Raw genomic sequence first — 19,172 nt, 5'->3', positions numbered from 1 at the left:
GTCCCAGCTACCCAGGAGGCTGAGGCAGGAGAATTGCTGGAACCCAGGAGGCAGAGGCTGCAATAAGCCAAGATGGCGCCACTGCACTCCAGCCTGAGCGACACAGCGAGACTCCATCACAAAAAAAAAAAAAGAAATAAAGAAAAAATATCTGAGCACCCATACAAATCCATGTTTGATAGCAAGTAAATATGTCTCTGGAATTACCCCAGGCCACCTCCAGTTTCCCAGTTGGGCCCCTAGGTCTTCCTATATCCAAGCCCTCACTTGGTTGCATACTTCATTTCTCATCATTTACCTGCCTCTTCTTTTCATATATAAATGTAAAAATATATTATTTTTGGCCTTGAGCTGAAGAGTTAAATTCAATTTAATTAAGTTCATTAATGCATTTATAGCAGAAGAGAAAGGCCCTTGGGTTGTAGGTAAGCCAAATTCTTCAAATAGGATGGTCCTTAGGCCAGGTGTGGTGGCTCATGCCTGTACTCTCAGCACACTGGGAGGCTGAGGCAGGAGGATCACTTCAGGCCAGGATTTAAAGACCAGCCTGAGCAAGGTAGTAAGACACTCCCCCACCTCTACAAAAAAGTTTTAAAAATTAGCTGGGCATGGTGGAATGCATCCTAGTTCCAACTACTTGGAAAGCTGAAGCAGGAGGATTGCTTCAGCCCAGGAATTTAAGGTTGCAGTGAGCTATGATCATGCCACTGCACTCTAGCCTGGGTAATAGAGTGAGAAAAAAAAAATAAAGGATAGCCCTATGTACTCTGTGGTGCTAGGAGAAGCTGACTTTTCTCTTGTCTAACCTAGATAGCTCCTCCTAATAACCCCAGGCCCTGGGCAGGGGCAGACTTTATTGCCACCTGCTATGCCTGATTGTTACTGGGAGAATATTGGATTTTTTGTTTTCCTTCTTTAATTTTAAAATAGTAGATGTTTTCCTTTCACATATGAAATCTGTACTCTTTTTTCCCCCAAAAATTGAATATCTTACTGCTTTTTCTTCTGATTATAAAAGTAATTCATGCTTAAAAAAATTCAACAATATGAAAAGTGATAAAGTGGAAAGTGAAAACTTCCCATAATTCCATTCCCAGAGGCCACAATTATTAGTTTCATATGTTTTTTCCTATCAGATGGGTAATATGCCAATGTTTTAACAAGGTTCCAGGGTGGCACATCTCACACATGTGCGTGATCACCCAATCATCTTGCTCATGAACTACAAAAGGATCTAATATGTACTCTTTCAGATACATATTACACACACACACACGCAAATATATATATATGTATGTGTATACATATATGTATGTACCCCAAATATACTATGTACAGTACATAATATATACTCTATATGTTAACAAAAATGGGGTCATATTATCCACTCTTATCTGTGCCTTGCTTTTTTTATTTTTCTGAGACAGAGTCTTGCTCTGTCACTCAGGCTGGAGTGCAGTAGCATGATCTTGGCTCACTGCAACCTCTGCCTCTTGGGTTCAAATGATTCTCGTGCCTCAGCCTCCCAAGTAGCTGGGACTACAAGTGTGTGCCACCACGCCTGGCTAATTTTTGTATTTTTAGTAGAGACAGGGTTTCACCATGTTACCCAGGCTGGTCTTAAACTCCTGACCTCAAGTGATCCACTTGCCTGTGTTTCCCAAAGTGCTGGGATTACAGGCATGAATCACCATGCCTGGCTTTTTTTTTTTCTCTACAATTTGTCATATACATTTTACATACCGATCCATCTCATTCTTTATAATTTTTATAATGGTCTCTCAGTATTCTTTTGTACCATAATCTCTACCCTCTGCTGAAGGGCATGTATGATATTCTAAGTTTTTCTTAAATACTGAAATACTGCAATAAACATATACGTAGATATATGCTTTTGCATGTTCTGATTATTTCCTTAGGATAAATTCGTGTAAGTAAAATAACTGGGTTAAAGCTTATGCACATTTAAAATATTAAAACATAATGCCCAATAGTACACTAGAAAAATCATATCACCTTCCTCTCTTAGCAAGTTTCCTTGAGTTATCTTTATTTTTCATTGTTGCCAATCTGACAGTCCAAAAAAAAAAATTAGTACCTCACATTGTTGTCCTAATCTGCATTTCTTTGAATATTAGTGAAGATGAGTGTCTTTCAAGTGTTTGTTAGCCATTTGGTTCTCTTCTTCTACAAATTGCTTGAAATTCTGTGTCTGCACTACTCAATCTGTTTAATCCCCCCATCCCATGTATACGTACATGTGATCGAGAGTGTCAGGGGCAGGTATGTAATAGAAGCTGGGCCAATAAATTCCCTCTTCTAGGAATTTGGGTTGGAGAATAGGGCACCTGTAGTCTGCTGTATTTAAGCCAGGAAATCATGCAGTGCTGTCTGGGTCAACAATTTTTTATCATGTACATCATAAGGAAGAGAAAGTAGGTCTGCAGAAAGAAAAGAAACAGGGATACCTTGGAAGCAGAAAAGATGAGGGCTTGTGGCCTTGATCACATCCTTTCTCCAGGCCTGTGAGAAAGTTCTGTGTCCTTAAGCTAGTTTGATTGGATTTCTGTTAAGATAAGCAGTATCACAAGTTCTCTTCATAGGAATGTTAGGGTGGGGAGGGAGGAAATGGTTTTGAAAGAATATTCTGATCTTTATTTTCCTCCCTCCTGGTTCCTAAGAAGCTCAAAGAGACCCTAAGATATCTGTGATCCCAAGCTTTGAGGAAAGCCGAAGCAAAAAATTGCACAATGGACCACATGTGTCATCACTGTATTAGTCCTTCAAGTTGTTCTTCTAGGATTCCCCATCTGATCAGTTGCCACTCAGCTCCCTGTCAGCCTGATCTCAGTACTACAGCGTTACCATAGTATTGGCTCTGTTTATTGAGCACTCACTATGTACTTGCTGAGTGCTTTGCATACATTAATTATTTGACCATAGTGTGTACATTATTGCTCAATTTGACAGAAAAGGAAATGATGGCTTAGGGAGGTTTAGTAAGTTGCCCAAGAACACTCAGCTAGAAAGTGGAGGAGCAGGTTTCCAGTTGCTGCTGTCTGATTCTTGCTGCTATATACCTCCTGCTCCAGGCCAGCTTGGCGACTACAGCCCAGAACTTAGGGGACATTGGCTTCTAGGGCAGAATTGAGGTCTCCAAGATTATGACTTCAGGCCCCCTCTTACTGCCACCTTCAGATCCTTGTCTTTCTTAGAACAGGAGGCACACTAATAACCTAGCAGCTAGCACATTTCTGGCCACAGGCAGCGCAGCCTCGCTGCCCATTTCCAGTGTGAGGTTTATGCCAGGACCCTTTGTTGAATAAGCAAGCTCTGAAGGTTGTGCAGGCTACGTCCTGAAGATGGGCTGGGTTTAACAAAGGTGTACTCACTCTCCTCTCTACTCTGTCTTCCCTTAGACACAGGCTTCCCATCTGCCCTGTGGTCTATGTCCTCTATAATAATGATAGCTAACAGTTACATAGAGTTGGTCATTCAAAGCCCTCTACATATACTAGCTAATTTGCTCCTCATATCAGCCCTTAGAGTTAGATACTATTAACATCACTGTTTGGGAGGCCAAGGCAGGATGATTGCTTGAGGTTAGGAGTTTGAATCCCACCTGGGCGATATAGTGAGACCCTGTTTTTACAAAAAATTAAAAGACTAGCTTGGCATGGTGGCATGTGCCTGTAGTTCCAGTTACTTGGGAGGCCGAGACTGGAGGATCACCTGAGCTCAGGAGTTTGAGGCTGCAGTGAGTTATGATTGTGCCACTGCACTCCAGCCTGGATTATATGGATGACAGAGTGAGACTCTGTTTCTGAATGAATAAGTAAATACATAAATAAATAACCATCCCTATTTCAAAGATAAGGAAATGGAAGCATAGACAGGTTAAGTGACATGCTCAAGGTCACACAGCTAGTAAACAGCAGCCAGGATTCCAACCCAAGTATCAGACACTCCTTTGAGTAGTTGATGAAAGCTAAGACTTGCTCTTCAGAAAAATGCACACGTTTGTGATTTTGTGTAGTGTCAGGGTTTCATCTCAAGGAATCCCCCTATTGTAGGTCGAGCACTTTGCATAGGAGGGCTCAGAAAATTTAGATGTTCTCAGGGGCCAGGCAGGAATGTTAATGAGCGAAGGGGCTAGATGTGAAGGAAGACAGTGGGCCTGCAGAGTTTTTTCTTCCCAAAAGCACTCTGATGAGAATAACCAACCAAAGCAAATCTCCTGTACTGGACCAAGAAAACTCACTTGTAAGCTGACCTCAATCAAGTATTATACAATCAGTTGGCACTTCTGTTAGAACACAGCGTAGGCCCTTATTTGCTATAGACTCCCAGCAGATCTGTCTGGTGATCCTAATATTCTGGTATGTTGAACTTCTCTCCCAGCTCGGGGGGACCTACAGCTTATTCCAGGCAGAATCTCCCCATACGAACTCTAGAGCTGATTCCCACTTGACTTTCACCAAACCTCTGGGTATCCAGGGCCCCAGCTACTCTTGCTTGGGCTTCTGATGGGCTAAGGATGTTTTGAAGGTGCAGTTGTTCAGGTTGCGTGAGTCAAATGGTGTTACTCCTGCAGACAGTCATGAACGTGGAGAGGGGATAGCTGGCTCTCAGAGACTCTGGATTTAGGCAATGGCAGTTCCCAGCTCCCAGGTGGCTCCTGGACTCTGGAAGATAGCCCACTGTAGGTGAGATGTGCCTGGTTTCTCTCTTCCTGGCCTCTTCAGTCCAGCCCTCTCTTTTTTGATCCCCTAATCTCCCTCTTGTCTTTGTTCTTCCCTACATCCACTCTCAGGAAGTTAGAAATATTTTTCTAGTCCTGGGAAAGCTGCCCTCTCTCAATACTGCTGCTGTTTTTTCTCAGTGGCACTTGCTCCATTTTGTTATTACTGCCTCAAAGCACTTGGCATAATTTGCTTAATAGGTTTAGGCTTTTTGGAAACACAAAAGCTAGAAACCATTCCTGCTTTCCACTTGGTAATGTTCCTCTTCTGAAGCAATGAATCACATGCTCGAATGTGATGCAAGGAATACCTGCTTGAATGGAACGGAGTGGGAGAGAAAAAGAAGGGTGGAAATATGGGAGAAAAAAGTTACCATTAATTATTAAAAATGTTATTCTATCACGTATTCATCTTAAGACATTTTACAGTTTTTTCTTTTATTTTAAATTATAAAATAATTTTATTTGGCAAATTATAATTGTATATAATGATGGGGTACACAGTGATGTTATGATATATGTATATAATGTGGAATGACTGAATTAAGCTAATTAACATATCTGTCACCTTAAATACTTATCATTTATTTTCATTTATTTCTCCTAACTGAAACTTTGTACCCAAGACCCCTTTACATTCTTTTTTTTTTTTTTTTTTGAGATGGAGTTTCGCTCTTGTTGCCCAGGCTGGAGTGCAATGGCATGATCTTGGCTCACTGCAACCTCAGCTTCCCAGCTTCAAGCGATTCTCCTGCCTCAGCCTCCTGAGTAGCTGGGATTACAGGCATGCACCACCACACATGGCTAATTTTGTATTTTTAGTAGAGACAGGGTTTCTCCATGTTGGTCAGTCTGGTCTTGAACTCCTGACCTCAGGTGATCCACCTGCCTCGGCCTCCCAAAATGCTGGGATTACAGGCGTGAACTACCGCACCCACCTTTTTTTTTTTTTTTTTTTGAGATGGAGTATCACTCTGTTGCCCCGTCTGGAGTACAGTGGTGCGATCTCGGCTCACTGCCACCTCCACTTCCTGGGTTCAAGCAATTCTCCTGCCTCAGCTTCCTGAGTAGCTGGGATTACAGGTGCCTGCCAACATGACTGGCTAATTTTTGTAATTTTAGTAGAGACAGGGTTTCACCATCTTGGCCAGGCTAGTCTCGAACTCCTGGCCTCAAATGATCCACCCATCTCGGCCTCCCAAAGTGCTGGGAATACAGGCATGAGCCATCGCGCCCAGCCACATTCTTTTTATTTACTTATTTATTTATTTGTTTGAGACAGGGTCTTGCCCTGTCACTCATGCTGGAGTGCAGTGATGTGATCACAGCTCACTCAGCCTCAACATCCTGGGCTCCAGTGATCCTCCCACCTCATCCTCCCAAGTAGCTGGGACCACAGGCGTGTGCTACCATGCAGAGCTAATTTTTGTACTTTGGGTAGAAACAGGATTTCGCCATATTGCCCAGGGTGGTCTTAAATTCCTGGGCTCAAGCTATCCTGCTGCCTTGGCCTCCCAAAGCACTAGCATTATAGGGGTGAGTCACCACACCTGGTCCCCTTTATGTTCTTGACAACCCCCAAAAACTTGTTTATGTGGGCTATATCGTATTGATGTTTATTGTTTTAGAAATTAAGATGGATAAATGTTTCAAGTATTTACTAATTCATTTAAAAATAACAATAAAACCATGACATGTTAACAAAAATGACTTAAAAAAAAACTGTGTTTTCCAAAACAAACGAACAAACAAAAAAGATTTACTGAGAATGGCATCACGTGTTTCTGCAAGTCTTTTTAATGTACAGCATAAGAGAAGACAGTTGGATTCACATCTGTGGTTCTGTACTCAATGTGTTGTGATATATCACATGTCACATAGCTTCTGGAAAACTCCCCCATACACTGGTGAGCAAACGAGTGAAAGACACATCTTAGTATTTGGTGAAAATACCTTTACCCAGAGGACCGCCTGAAAGGACCACACTTTAATAACTGTTTGATAACTGTTCTTTCAAATCATGACGTCTACGCAGTCTAGAGTGCTAGTCCTGGTAGGAAACATACACAGTCATCATCTTAAGGAAGCAATACATGGTCAAGTGCACTGATTTTGGAAGCAGACACTTCCAGGTTTGAAGCTCAGCTCCTCAACTTCCTACAGAGTGGCCTTGGGAAGGTTACTGAACTTTCCTAAATTCCAGATCTCCTACCTAGAAATAGAGAATAGTACTTACCTTACTGAGTTTTTGAAAGATAATGTAGTATTTTCCAAACTTCCTTAGTCATAACATTTGCTAAGTCCATGTAAGACCTATACTATTATCCTCTTGGTGTTTTTCTGTTGCTCACTTTTTAAACTTCAATAAACGTTTTAAAACGAAATTTTATATCACTGTTATAAATGCAACACTACTAGCCCTAAATTGAAGGTGCAATGAAAATTAAAGAACTTGTTGCCTGAGAAAGTGTTAAGCCTAAGGCCTACTCTTCTTTTATAACAAAAGGAATAAGTTGATGTTAGAAAGTCATTCAAGACCTGCACCAAAGGGAGACTCTCTGCTAAGTGTAATTAGGAGTCAGAGGCTTGAAGAAGGAACAGCTTTCTCAATATGTGATGCAATTTGATTTCTGCCTAGCCCATGTACCACTAAGCCATCAGCTACCTGAAGCCATTTCCTGTATCACCCCACACTTAGGAGACAGTGAGATCGTGCATGTAAGCGCTAAGCTCAATGCCTGGCACAACGTAAGGACTCTGCCATGTAGCTTTTGTAATGTTTTCTAATTCTTTCTTTTCTTTTCCCACAGGGGTTAAATGAGTCACCTAAGCCTGCAGCTGTTAGGTGAACTATGACTATAATGTGTGTCTTATATTCCCTTGTGGGTAAGGGCATGGACTCTAGAACTGGGCTTTGCCACTTTAGTGTTGTGTGACCTTGGACAAGGGACTCAACCTCTCTCTGTCTCAGTTTTCTCATCAGTAAAAGAATGATACAATAGCAGCTAATTTATAAGAGTAAATGAGTTAATACACATAAAGCACTCAGAACAGTGCCTGGCACACAGTCAACACTCTGTATATATTAGCTAATAGTGTTCTTTTTCACCATGCTGGCTTTGATGGTGGTAATCATTAACAGGCAGCTACACTACTATAGAGAAATTTTTCTCAAACTATCTGAAGGAACAGCTTTTTTCCCCAATTCATGTTGACCAATAATTTTGTAAATAGAACAAAATTAATTACTAGAAAAAAGAAATAAAAAGGAGAAAATATGAAATATAAGCCCATATTTTTTATTATTTGATTCAACAGACATATATTTTAATAAATATAATCAGAGGCAGGCCGGGTACAGTGGCTCATGCCTATAATCCCAGCACTTTGGGAGGCCGAGGTAGGCAGATTGCTTGACCTCAGCAGTTCAAGACCAGCCTGGCCAACATGACAAAACCCCGTCTCTCTCTAAAAAAATAAAATAAATAAATAAATAAATAAATAAATAAATAAGCTGGGTGTGGCGGCATGTATGAGGTAAGAGAATTGCTTGAGCCCAGGAGGTTGAGACTGCAGTGAGCCAAAATGGGACCACTGAACTCCAGAGGGTGACAGAGTGAGACAAAAAAAAAACAAAAACCCGAGGAAAAACAAGAAAAGATAAATTACAAAAAATGTACATATTGTTAATTGAAAGCCTAGGTATACACAATTAATAGAGTCTTGCTTCACTATTCTTGTTATTCCTTATTTGTGATGAAACAAAAAGTCATGAAGGAAATAGCAATTCTCTATGTTAAGTGCTGATACGTACACTTGAAACAAACACCTTGTATACTATTATTTAAATTTTTTCATGGCAAAAACCACATTTACCTTTGCACCAACCTAATACGATCCTAAAGGCATGTTTCACACTGTTGACTTGGGTGGCAAAGAAACTCTGAAGGAAGGAGATGGATTAAATTTTAAAGAGCATCATAATGGAAATAAGTAGAAGCGGTTAACTAAAATTTTCCTTCTTTTTTTTTTTTAATACAGAGTCTTGCTCTGTCACCCAGGCTGGAGTGCAATGGTGCAATCTCGGCTCATTGCAACATTTGCCTCCTCGGTTCAAGCGATTCTCCTATATCAGCCTTCTGAGTAGCTGGGATTACAGGCACATACCACCATGCCTGGCTAATTTTTGTATTTTTAGCAGAGTCGGGTTTTCACCATTTTAGCCAGGTTGGTCTCAAACTCCTAACTTCAGATGACCCGCCCGCCCCAGCCTCGCAAAGTGCTGGGATTACAGGCATGAGCTACTGCACCCGGCCTAAAAAAATTTTTTAAGAAGAGTCTCACTATGTTCCAGAGGGCACAAAACATGTCTCCTACAAAAGCCTCATTTTTTTTTTTTTTTTTTTTTTTTTTTGTGGTGGAGTCTTGCTCTGTCATCCAGGCTAGAGTGCAGTGGCACGATCTTGGCTTATTGCAGCCTCTGCCTCCCAAGTTCAAGTGATTCTCCTGCCTCAGCCTCCTGAGTAGCTGGGATTACAGGCACCTGCCACCACACCCAGCTAATTTTTGTATTTTCAGTAGAGACAGGGTTTCACCATTTTGGCCAGGCTGATCTTGAACTCCTGACTTCAAGTGATCCGCCCACCTTGAGCCTCCCAAAGTGCTGGGATTACAGGCATGAGCCACCACACACACCCTCACTGTTTTGTTTCTCCATGGAACCTGACGCTTGAGTACCAAGCTTTAAAAGATGATTGATTATTGCAGTATCACGTTTCTGTTTTAAGTGATTGAGTTCTCCAAGAGTATTGTGAAATTACATGGCCCACATGACTTATTTGCCTTTTCTAAGTAATGTCTTTCATCTTTTCTCTAAAACAGCTAGCACTTACCTACAGATCACTAAAAATCATTCCCAAATTATATTAACCACACCTTTTACTTCACCTAAATAGATAGAAGTTCAGGTTCCTTTCATTCCTCTTGGTTCCTTGACACTCAAAATGTGAACCATAGACCAGGGGAAGCAATGGCATCACCTGGTAGGACACCATTGGCATCACCTGGTAGAATCCAAATCTGCATTATAACAAGATCCCCCAGGTGACTCACATGCATCTTAAATTTGAGAAGCTCTGCTCTAGTTCACTTAACTTCTTGGCAGATGTGTCAATGACGCTATGCCACGGTCCTCAGGTGTGTGGCAAGCCCTCCGTGAGGCCACCGAGATACTAAGATAACTAATAACTAAGACATGACCCCGTGATAGAAAGTAATAGTCTCTACTCTGCTCCATTTTAGACTGTGTGACCTTAGGCATGAGCCACAAATTCAATAGTAAAATGGGATTAACACTATGACCATGTAGGATTTTTATTAGGATTGGTGCAAAAGTAATTGCAGGTTTTGCCATATTCCCCCCACATATTGCCAACCTAGGCTGTAACTCACCTATCTAGGCAGGATTAAAGTGACACACACCCTAAAACCCAACTGCACTGATTGGGAACTTCAGATGTTATCTGAGTTCCCTCTTTTGCACTCTCTCTAGTGATATTTGTGTACATTTCTCCTCCACTAGACTATAAGCGTAAGGGAGGGGCAGTGTCTTCTTCATCTTGCTAGCCTCCGTGTTGTCAAACAGTGTCTTAGACATAGCAGACTCTCAGTACATGGTTGTTTAAACAAGGAAGACTAGGTGTTCAAAATAATTTTTGTGTGCACCCCAATCTCATCTTTCATGTCACTTTTCATATTCCAAAATAAACTGCCAACACACAGGTTTAATGAACCCAATCACTATTATCTTCTGTTGTAACCTAAAAGGCACAGTAGGTTTTAGAGGTTGGAAATTAGGCCATAATCCTGACAGTCACTACTCCTGTACTGCATGCTTATCAGAGAACATTCAATTGGGCTGGCTGATTCTCTTCTCAATGAATACTCATAGCCTTTCTTTCAGAAGGGTTGTGAATTTTTAAATTGACAATTGTGCATGACCAAAACATTAAAAGATGAGACTCCATTAGAATTGGAATGTCAGCTGGAGAATGGTTTGGAATATTAGTTTGACAGTTTTGAGTCTGAACTCCCACTCTTCCTTGGGAAGACATGTAAGAAGTCTTTGAAACACAATAGAAGATAATAAGGAACATCCTAGAAAGGCAGTCAGAGGTGAGAATTAAACTCACTACCCAGGAGTAAGGCAAAATTGAATAAAAGTCATTGGCAGCATTCTGCTTGGGCGTGTATGTGGTGGAGGCATTTGGCTCAGAAACTGGACCTCAGCAGCCGTAACTGGACTGTGGGGAATCTAATAGACAAAAAGGCTTGGAGAGATTTTGGAGTTTTCCTTAGCATGATAATAATAGACATGGCTAACTAAGGGTTTATTATGCACTAGACAGTATTGTGTGATGTACTGGCTTTTAGTCTCCAGACTGATGGTAACTGGGATGACTTTTTTTCTCCAGAAAAAAATTAGATTTTATTTTTCCAAATTATTATGATAAATGGGACTTTTGAAAAAGAATTTTCAGACAAGCTTGTAAAATAGAAAGTAAGCTTTGAAGGTAGGAACGTCTTATTCCCACGAACCCACTCCGTGACCCCACTACTCAGAGGCAAACCATACCAGGAGTGTGAACTGTCTCCTTTAAGTACAAGATGGGGACAATTCCTTGTACTCATCTGGCCACAATATATAACAAACTGTGGGACACAAGTTTCAGATAAAATCTAGCAATTTTTTGAGTACTCTATAAAGTCCTAACTTTAACACAAGCCCTGAGGACTGCAAGGCACCAATAATCAGTCCCAAGGTGATGCTTGTTATCAGTGGGTGGGGTTAGGAAAGCTGCTCCTGGGCTAAGAATTGAGCCTCTTTTTTCATTTCCTTCACACCATGCACCTGGCTAACCCTTATAACAATGGGCTTGCAGAGGAAGCCCAAAATATTGGGGAAGTGCAGGCATCATCTCATTCTCTCAAAAAGCCTCATCAGAGAAGCTTTGTGGTGGCATCATGGAACCACAGGACAAAAGGCACAAGAGGGAACGAGAGCCTGACACAGACAGTGACACCAATTCTGAGTCAGGCTTGGACGTAAGCAAGACAACGGAACAGACAGCTGCAGTAGGTGTGAGGGAATTCCAAAACTAAATGACGAGGTGGGGCTGGAGACAACCATCGGGGCTTGAGGTCCCCCACCAATGGGGAGATAGTGTGTGAAGCTTTTCATTATTCATCAAATGTTTACTGTTTAGTTTATAGCTGGCACTCTGCAGTGACTAGAACATGCATGGTCCAAAGTATTTCATGTATTTAACTTTCCAAACAACTGAAACTTTAAATTATCTGAATCTTAAATACCTTCTATGGGATATTTTCTGTTTCTTTTCTTCCTTTCTTTTTTTTTTTTTGAGATAGAGTTTAGCTCTTGTTGCCTAGGCTGGAGTGCAATGGCACGATCTCTGCTCACCACAACCTCTGCCTCCCGGGTTCAAGTGATTCTCCTGCCTCAGCCTCCTGAATAGCTGGGATTACAGGCATGCGCCACCACGATTGGCTAATTTTGTGTTTTTAGTAGAGACAGGGTTTCTCCTTATTGGTCAGGCTGGTCTCGAACTCCCGACCTCAGGTGATCTGCCCGCCTCAGCCTCCCAAAGTGCTGGGATTACAGGTGTGAGCTACCGCACCCAGCCGGGATATATTTTTTTTTAATTATACTTTAAGTTTTAGGGTACATGTGCACAACGTGCAGGTTTGTTACATATGTATACATGTGCCATATTGGTGTGCTGCACTCATTAACTCGTCATTTACATTACGTATATCTCCTAATGCTATCCGTTCACCCTCCCCCCACCCCACAACAGGCCCGGGTGTGTGATGTTCCCCTTCCTGTGTCCCAGTGTTTTCACTGTTCAGTTCCCACCTATGAGTGAGAACATACAGTGTTTGGTATTTTTGTCCTTGTGATAGTCTGCTGAGAATGATGGTTTCCAGCTTCATCCATGTCCCTACAAAGGACATGAACTCATCCTTTTTATGGCTGCATAGTATTCCATGGTGTATATGTGCCGCATTTTCTTAATCCAGTCTATCATTGTTGGACATTTGGGTTGCTTCCAAGACTTTGCTATTGTGAATAGTGCCGCAATAAACATACGTGTGCATGTGTCTTTATAGCAGCATGATTTATAGTCCTTTGGGTATATACCCAGTAATGGGATGGCTGGGTCAAATGGTATTTCTAGTTCTAGATCCCTGAGGAATCGCCACACTGACTTCCACAATGGTTGAACTAGTTTACAGTCCCACCAACAGTGTAAAAGTGTTCCTATTTCTCCACATCCTCTCCAGCACCTGTTGTTTCCTGACTTTTTAATGATCACCATTCTAACTGGTGTGAGATGGTATCTCATTGTGGTTTTGATTTGCATTTCTCTGATGGCTGGGCAGGATATTTTCTAATATCATGTTTGTTACACATTTTTTGAACTGCATACTAAACATAGTTTGTGCTTTTCTTGATGATGCATGGTCACTGTCTTGTGCTCCTTACTTAGGGTTGCCAGACAAAATACAGGGCACCCAGTAAAATCTGGGTTTCAGCTAAATATATGCAATATTTGTGACTTTTTTAAAAAATAGAGATAGGGTCTCACTATATTGCCCAGGTTGGTCTCCAACTCCTGGCGCAAGCAATACTCTCGCCTCAGTCTCCCAAAGCTTTGGGGTCACGGGCATGGGCCACTGCATTCCAGCCTGTGACATATTTATACTAACAAATAATTCCTTGTTAATCTGAAATTCAAACTGAATTTGAATTTGGGCATCTTATATTTTTGTTAAATCTGGCAACCCTACCACTGTTATACATGATGTTGTAATAATACAAGGGAACCTCAGCTGCAGTCGAGCTGTGGTAGGGCTAATTGTCCTGACAGGGAGGTGTCTCAACATTGTTGTGCTTTTTCAATTCTGTAGTTATTTTTGACAGTCTCTTTTATTGCTATCCAATGATTGTACTGCTTGTTGTAGCCAGTGTATAGCACCTTTAATTCTCTTTTCTCTCTCCTAGTATATTCTTCCAGTTGGTTTGGACCAGAAAATAAGATCCCCAAGCACATTTGAATTTTCTGTCAAGTTAAGAGTAGATAGTTTTTGAAGAAGGGTGCAGGTACTTGAGGGCACATACTTAAGAAAAGTATGCAAATTTAAAAATAAGGACTTCATGATATCTTAATATGACAGCCAGAGATTATCCTGTAATTTCTTTTCAACGTTCCTCAGGCTAAGTGAATCATGGTTTATTTCCTGGAGTGCATAGGGCATTGTATAAGGAGAACTCAGTCGCTGATGAAGAGATGAAAGCTATATTAGGTTGGTGCAAGAGTAATTAAAAGTAACGGCAAAAACTGTAATTACTTTTGCGCCAACCGAATCGATAAAAGAATTTGTAATTGTGTTTTTTACACTTGAACGGGATTCTGAATATTCTTGACAATCTTTAGGAAGAGTCAGAAACTGGTCTGGCTTGAGTAGTTAACAGGTAATCTTGCCTTGAGACTGAATCGCACTAGGTGACCTCTTGAAATCACTGGCAGATATATGGTTCTGCTTACTCTGTGATCTACCCAATCGACTCAAAATAATGACCACATCCAAAATTATGAAAACTGAAAAATTAGTCGGCATCATATCTACAACAGAAAGTACTGTGTATTCCAAATATGGTGCTTAGAAGAGATTTGGGCCAGCTTGCAAAATCTTATGCAGAAGGAATTACAATGTCTATTCTTCCCTAACTGCACTCATTTACACAACGATTAAACAATTTTTCTGCCCTAGACAATCCTTGTTCTGAATATAGATTTGAAGTGGCTCCTGAATTAGAACTGCCGTTCCTAATGCTGAGCCTATGATTATTCAAACTCAGCATGAAAAGTCAGCAAACACCTCCCCACACCTTATATATTTGCATTTATCTTTATTTGACATCAGAAAAAAATTGTTTGAAAATGATTTAACATAAGCAGACGATCTTCAGTCTCAGGATGATGAGGTCTTATGTTACCCAGCTATGTCTACTTTTATTGGCTTTAGTCAAAGAATGACTCATCAGAATCCGTTCCTGGAGAATATTTTGGGAGGTGTTAGGAAAGTCTAATACCAAGCAAGACCAGTATCTTGGTAAAATAGTTTAATTTTCTTCAGAGGCTTCTGAGATTGTACAAATCAGAAAATACTTGCTAGGTCATGGTAAAACTATTCTAAATATGTTAAACCTTTAAAACTTGTTACAGGCTTTTTAGTTACAACAGGAGCAATTCTGGTCTGTGTAGGTCACTGGAGCCATTAGCTGTACTGTATATTTAGATTCATGTGACCTGATTCAACTTATTAATGTGTTAAATATAGTTTTCTTTTTCTTATTTTTTCTTTCCTTTTTTCTTTTTATTTTTTTAAACATTTTTTTTGTAGATATGGGGGTCTTGCTATGTTGCCCAGGCTGGTTCCAAACTCCTGACCTCCTCCCTGCCTTGGCCTCCCAAACTGCTGGGACTGCAGGTATGAGTCACTGCCCTCAGCTCTTTTTCCTTTTTAGTACTTCCTTCCCCCCACCTCCCATCTTAAGGTCTGCTGTCTTTTTCTTCTTGATCAACAAAATAAATTCATTTCTCAAATATATTGTGGTGGCTTACACTTATAATCCCAGCACTTTGGTAAACTGAGGCGGGAGGATAGCCTCAGGCCTGGAGTTCAAGACCAACCTGGGCAATGTACTGAGACCCTGTCTCTACAAAAAATTTAAAAATTAGCTGGGTATGGTAGTGCAAGTTTGTAGTCCTAGCTACTTGGGAGGCTGAGGCAGGAGGATCACTTGAGTCCAGGAAGTCGAGGCAGCAGTGCGCCTTGATTGTGTCACTGCACACCAGCCTGGGTGACAGACCAAGTCCCTGTCTCTAAAAAATAAAAGTAAAATATACTATGTCATGACTTACGGCTTTTAAGTATTATCTTTATTTTCAAGTTTAGCCTAATAAATACTTTTGTAGGTTTTTTTTTCAACAGCTTCCTTCTACTCTAAAAGGGTTGCTATAGTATTTTAGCAGATCTATAAAGGAACAAGGATAATGTGGGCTACTGGGGATAGTGTGATAAAAAATGTTTAAGAAATATTCAGTGGACATTTACTGAAGCGTGCAAGGTATTATACTATTGGTGAGGAGCTAACAATGACAGGAGAGGCAGATTCATGAACAGAATTTTATTGCAATGTGGTGAGGATAATGAGGAAAATATGCAGATAGGTGTCTCTTTCTCTGTGAGGCTATAAAACTAACTTGGCTTTGAAACACTGGGGAAGGCTTCCTGGAGGAGTTAATGCCTGGCTTGAGTCTTAAAATATAAGTAGTCAGGCAAAAAGTGTGGAGCAGAGAGCCTGAGCAAAGACATAGGTGAATAGGGAAGGGTCTTCCTTGTCTTTTTAGTTTCTGAAGTAGCTTCCTGAGTCATTGGTAGAAGGGGAGGCACCCCAGCCCTGTCACTGTTTAATCTTGACAGCCTTTTGCAAATATGCTGTGTAGCAGTGACCACACAGGCAACTATTATGACTAAACTATCAAGTTTACCAGATATCCGCCACCACCTTTAAGTACAACAACACTTTGCTGGCTGGGTGCAGTGGCTCGGCCTGTAATGCTAGCACTTAATGCTGTAATGCTAGCCTGTAATGCTAGTGGGAGGATCACTTGAGGCCAGGAGTTTGAGACCATCCTCGGCAACTTAGACCTCTGTCTCCACAATTAAACAAAAGAATACTTTCCTCATTTTCTAGGCATTCTGGTGTATTTCAAAGGATAGCCTGATAACCACATTAGTTTCTTACAGCTGCCATAACAAAGTACCACAAACTGGATGGCTTAAACTACAGAAATTTATTGTCTCACGGTCTAGAGAATACAACTCTGAGAAGGTGTTTTCAGGGTTGGTTCCTTCTGAGGACTGTGAGGGAGAACAACTTCTCTCCTAGCTTCTGGTGTTTTGCTGGCCATCTTTGGCATTCCTTGGCTTGTAGAAGCATCACCCTAATCTCTATTTTCATGTTCATGTTCATGTGGGTCAAAATTCCCTTGGCCCCATGCCTGGGTCCAAATTCCCACCCCCACCCAGTCTCCCCTTCACCCTGGCCTTTTTTTTTTTTTTTGAGACAGGGTCTGGCTGTGTCACCCAGGCTGGAGTGTGGTGGTGTGATTATAGCTTACTGCAGCCTCGACCTTCTGGGCTCATGCAATCCTGTCACCTCAGCTGCCCCGAGTAGCTGGGACCACAGGTGTCCACCACCATGCCTAGTTAATTTTTTTTTAATTTTTGTAGAGATGAGGTTTCTTATCATTGCCCAGGCTAGCCTCAAACTCCTGGCCTCAAGTGATCCTCCCACCTCGGCCTCCCAAAGTGCTGGGATTACAGGTGTGAGCCACTGCACCTGGCCCAAATTTCCTTTTTTTTTTTTTTTTTATAAGAATACCAGTTATATTGGATTAGGGGCCCATCCTACTACATTTAGCTAATTACGTTTGAAATAATCCTATTCCTAAGTAAAGTCATATTCTAAGGTACTGGAGGTTAGGACTTCATATGAATTTTGAAGTCCTTGAATTCCCTCAAACATAGGAATTTAACTCACAACATCACATTTCAAATGTAGATTTTATAACTTATGGGCAAATCTTAATTTCAGAAAATATTACCATGTGTTTAGAATTTAGTGTTTAGAATTTAGTAGAAGTTTACCTAGTAGGTGTCTTAGTTAAGCTGCTGTTTCATTAAATGCTTATCTTTTTCAAAAGATTTTCCAAATGTAGGAAATGTAGGATATTTTCAAATATCCTAAATTAAAACTAGAAGGGCTTACTTGTTGATACAGTGTGATCTCTGAAGCACTGGACAATTCTATAAAATTGTCTATAAAAAAGAATATACTGAACTACTTCTAAATATGGTTTAAAATAATAGACAAAATGGCTATAAAACATCTGTTACTGAATAAACAAGAATAAATGAGCATTGGAAATCAGTATTTATAATCATTTGACAGTTGGCATTCACAAAATTGTTTCGTATTGCACTGGTGATAGTTTCTACATATATCACTTTTTTTTTTTTTTTTTGAGACGAAGTCCAGCTCTGTCACCCAGGCTGGAGTGCAGTAGCTTGATCTTGGCTCACTGCAACCTCCGCCTCCCGGGTTCAAGCAATTCTTCTGCCTCAGCCTCCTGAGTAGCTGGGACTATAGGTGTGCGCCACCACGCCCGGCTAATTTTTTGTATTTTTAGTAGAGACAGGGTTTCACCATGTTGACCAGGCTGGTCTTGAACTCCTGACCTCGTGATCCGCCTGCCTTGGCCTCCCAGTGCTGGGATTACAGGCATTAGCCACCGCGCCCGGCATCATTTTCTTTTCTTTTCATTTTTTTTGAGACAGAGTCTCGCTCTATCAACCAGGCTGGAGTGCAGCGGCAACATCTCGGCTCACTGCAACCTTCGCCTCCCGGGTTCAAATGATTCTCCTGTCTCAGCCTCCCGAGTAGCTGGGATTACAGGCGCGCGCCACCACGCTCGGCTAATTTTTGTATTTTTAGTAGAGACGGGGTTTCACCATGTTGACCAGGCTGGTCTCGAACTCCTGACCTCAGGAAGATCCGCCTGCCTCGGCCTCCCAAAGTGCTGGGATTAACAGGCGTGAGCCACCATGCCCGGCTACATAGATCACTTTCTAAATTAGCGCTGTATTTGATTCTTATTTTAGGTATGTGATTAAAAGTTCAACTTTTAGAAACACTTTTTTCCCCCTCCGCTTACAAAATGGATCCACCCAGTATCTATTACCTAAACATTTCACTGTCTTGATTAGTTTTGTACCAAAGTTCACAATATATGCACCAATATTCAAGAGAAATTATGCAATGTCTGATACCACTTGCTTTTTACCCAACGCAAAACAATTTGATTCTGTAAGTCGTTCAAATCCTATTCATTTACAGAAGCAAATCTAGCTTTACAGAATTTCATTAGTGGATGAAGCAGCCACCTGCGAAGGGCAAAACATCGAGTTGAATCAAGGATCCTGTAACCTGATACTATTACTGTTGTTCTGTCTGCCAGTCCTAAATAGGTTTCATAATCTCATTATCTCCTATCCTCTCCAAGTGAAAGGTCTTGTTTTGGGTACTGTCGATACCGAAATTAATCTAACTTTGACTAGAGATTGGCTTATTATATTTCCCAGATCTGAAATCACTGTGGGAGCAACTATGCGAAGAATCTTAAAAGATTTCTACGTCGCTTATCCTGCTTTTGCCACACGTTCGCTTTCCCATCTCCCACTGTCTCAGCACCTTCTCTTTTTTTTCTCTTTTGCTTAG

General features: G+C 41.1%; 1 non-coding gene across 1 annotated transcript; it reads right to left on the bottom strand.

Moving 5' to 3' along the window:
- Positions 1-1,130: 1,130 nt before the first annotated feature.
- On the bottom strand, positions 1,131-1,234 carry LOC129478179 (small nucleolar RNA U13). Its single transcript, XR_008656333.1, has one exon. It is a non-coding gene; the product is annotated as a small nucleolar RNA U13 (small nucleolar RNA).
- Positions 1,235-19,172: the final 17,938 nt, after the last annotated feature.

The sequence above is a fragment of the Symphalangus syndactylus genome, chromosome 2 (assembly GCF_028878055.3).
Source record: "Symphalangus syndactylus isolate Jambi chromosome 2, NHGRI_mSymSyn1-v2.1_pri, whole genome shotgun sequence".
NCBI lineage: Eukaryota > Metazoa > Chordata > Mammalia > Primates > Hylobatidae > Symphalangus > Symphalangus syndactylus.
This window is presented reverse-complemented; position numbering and strand designations above follow the sequence as displayed.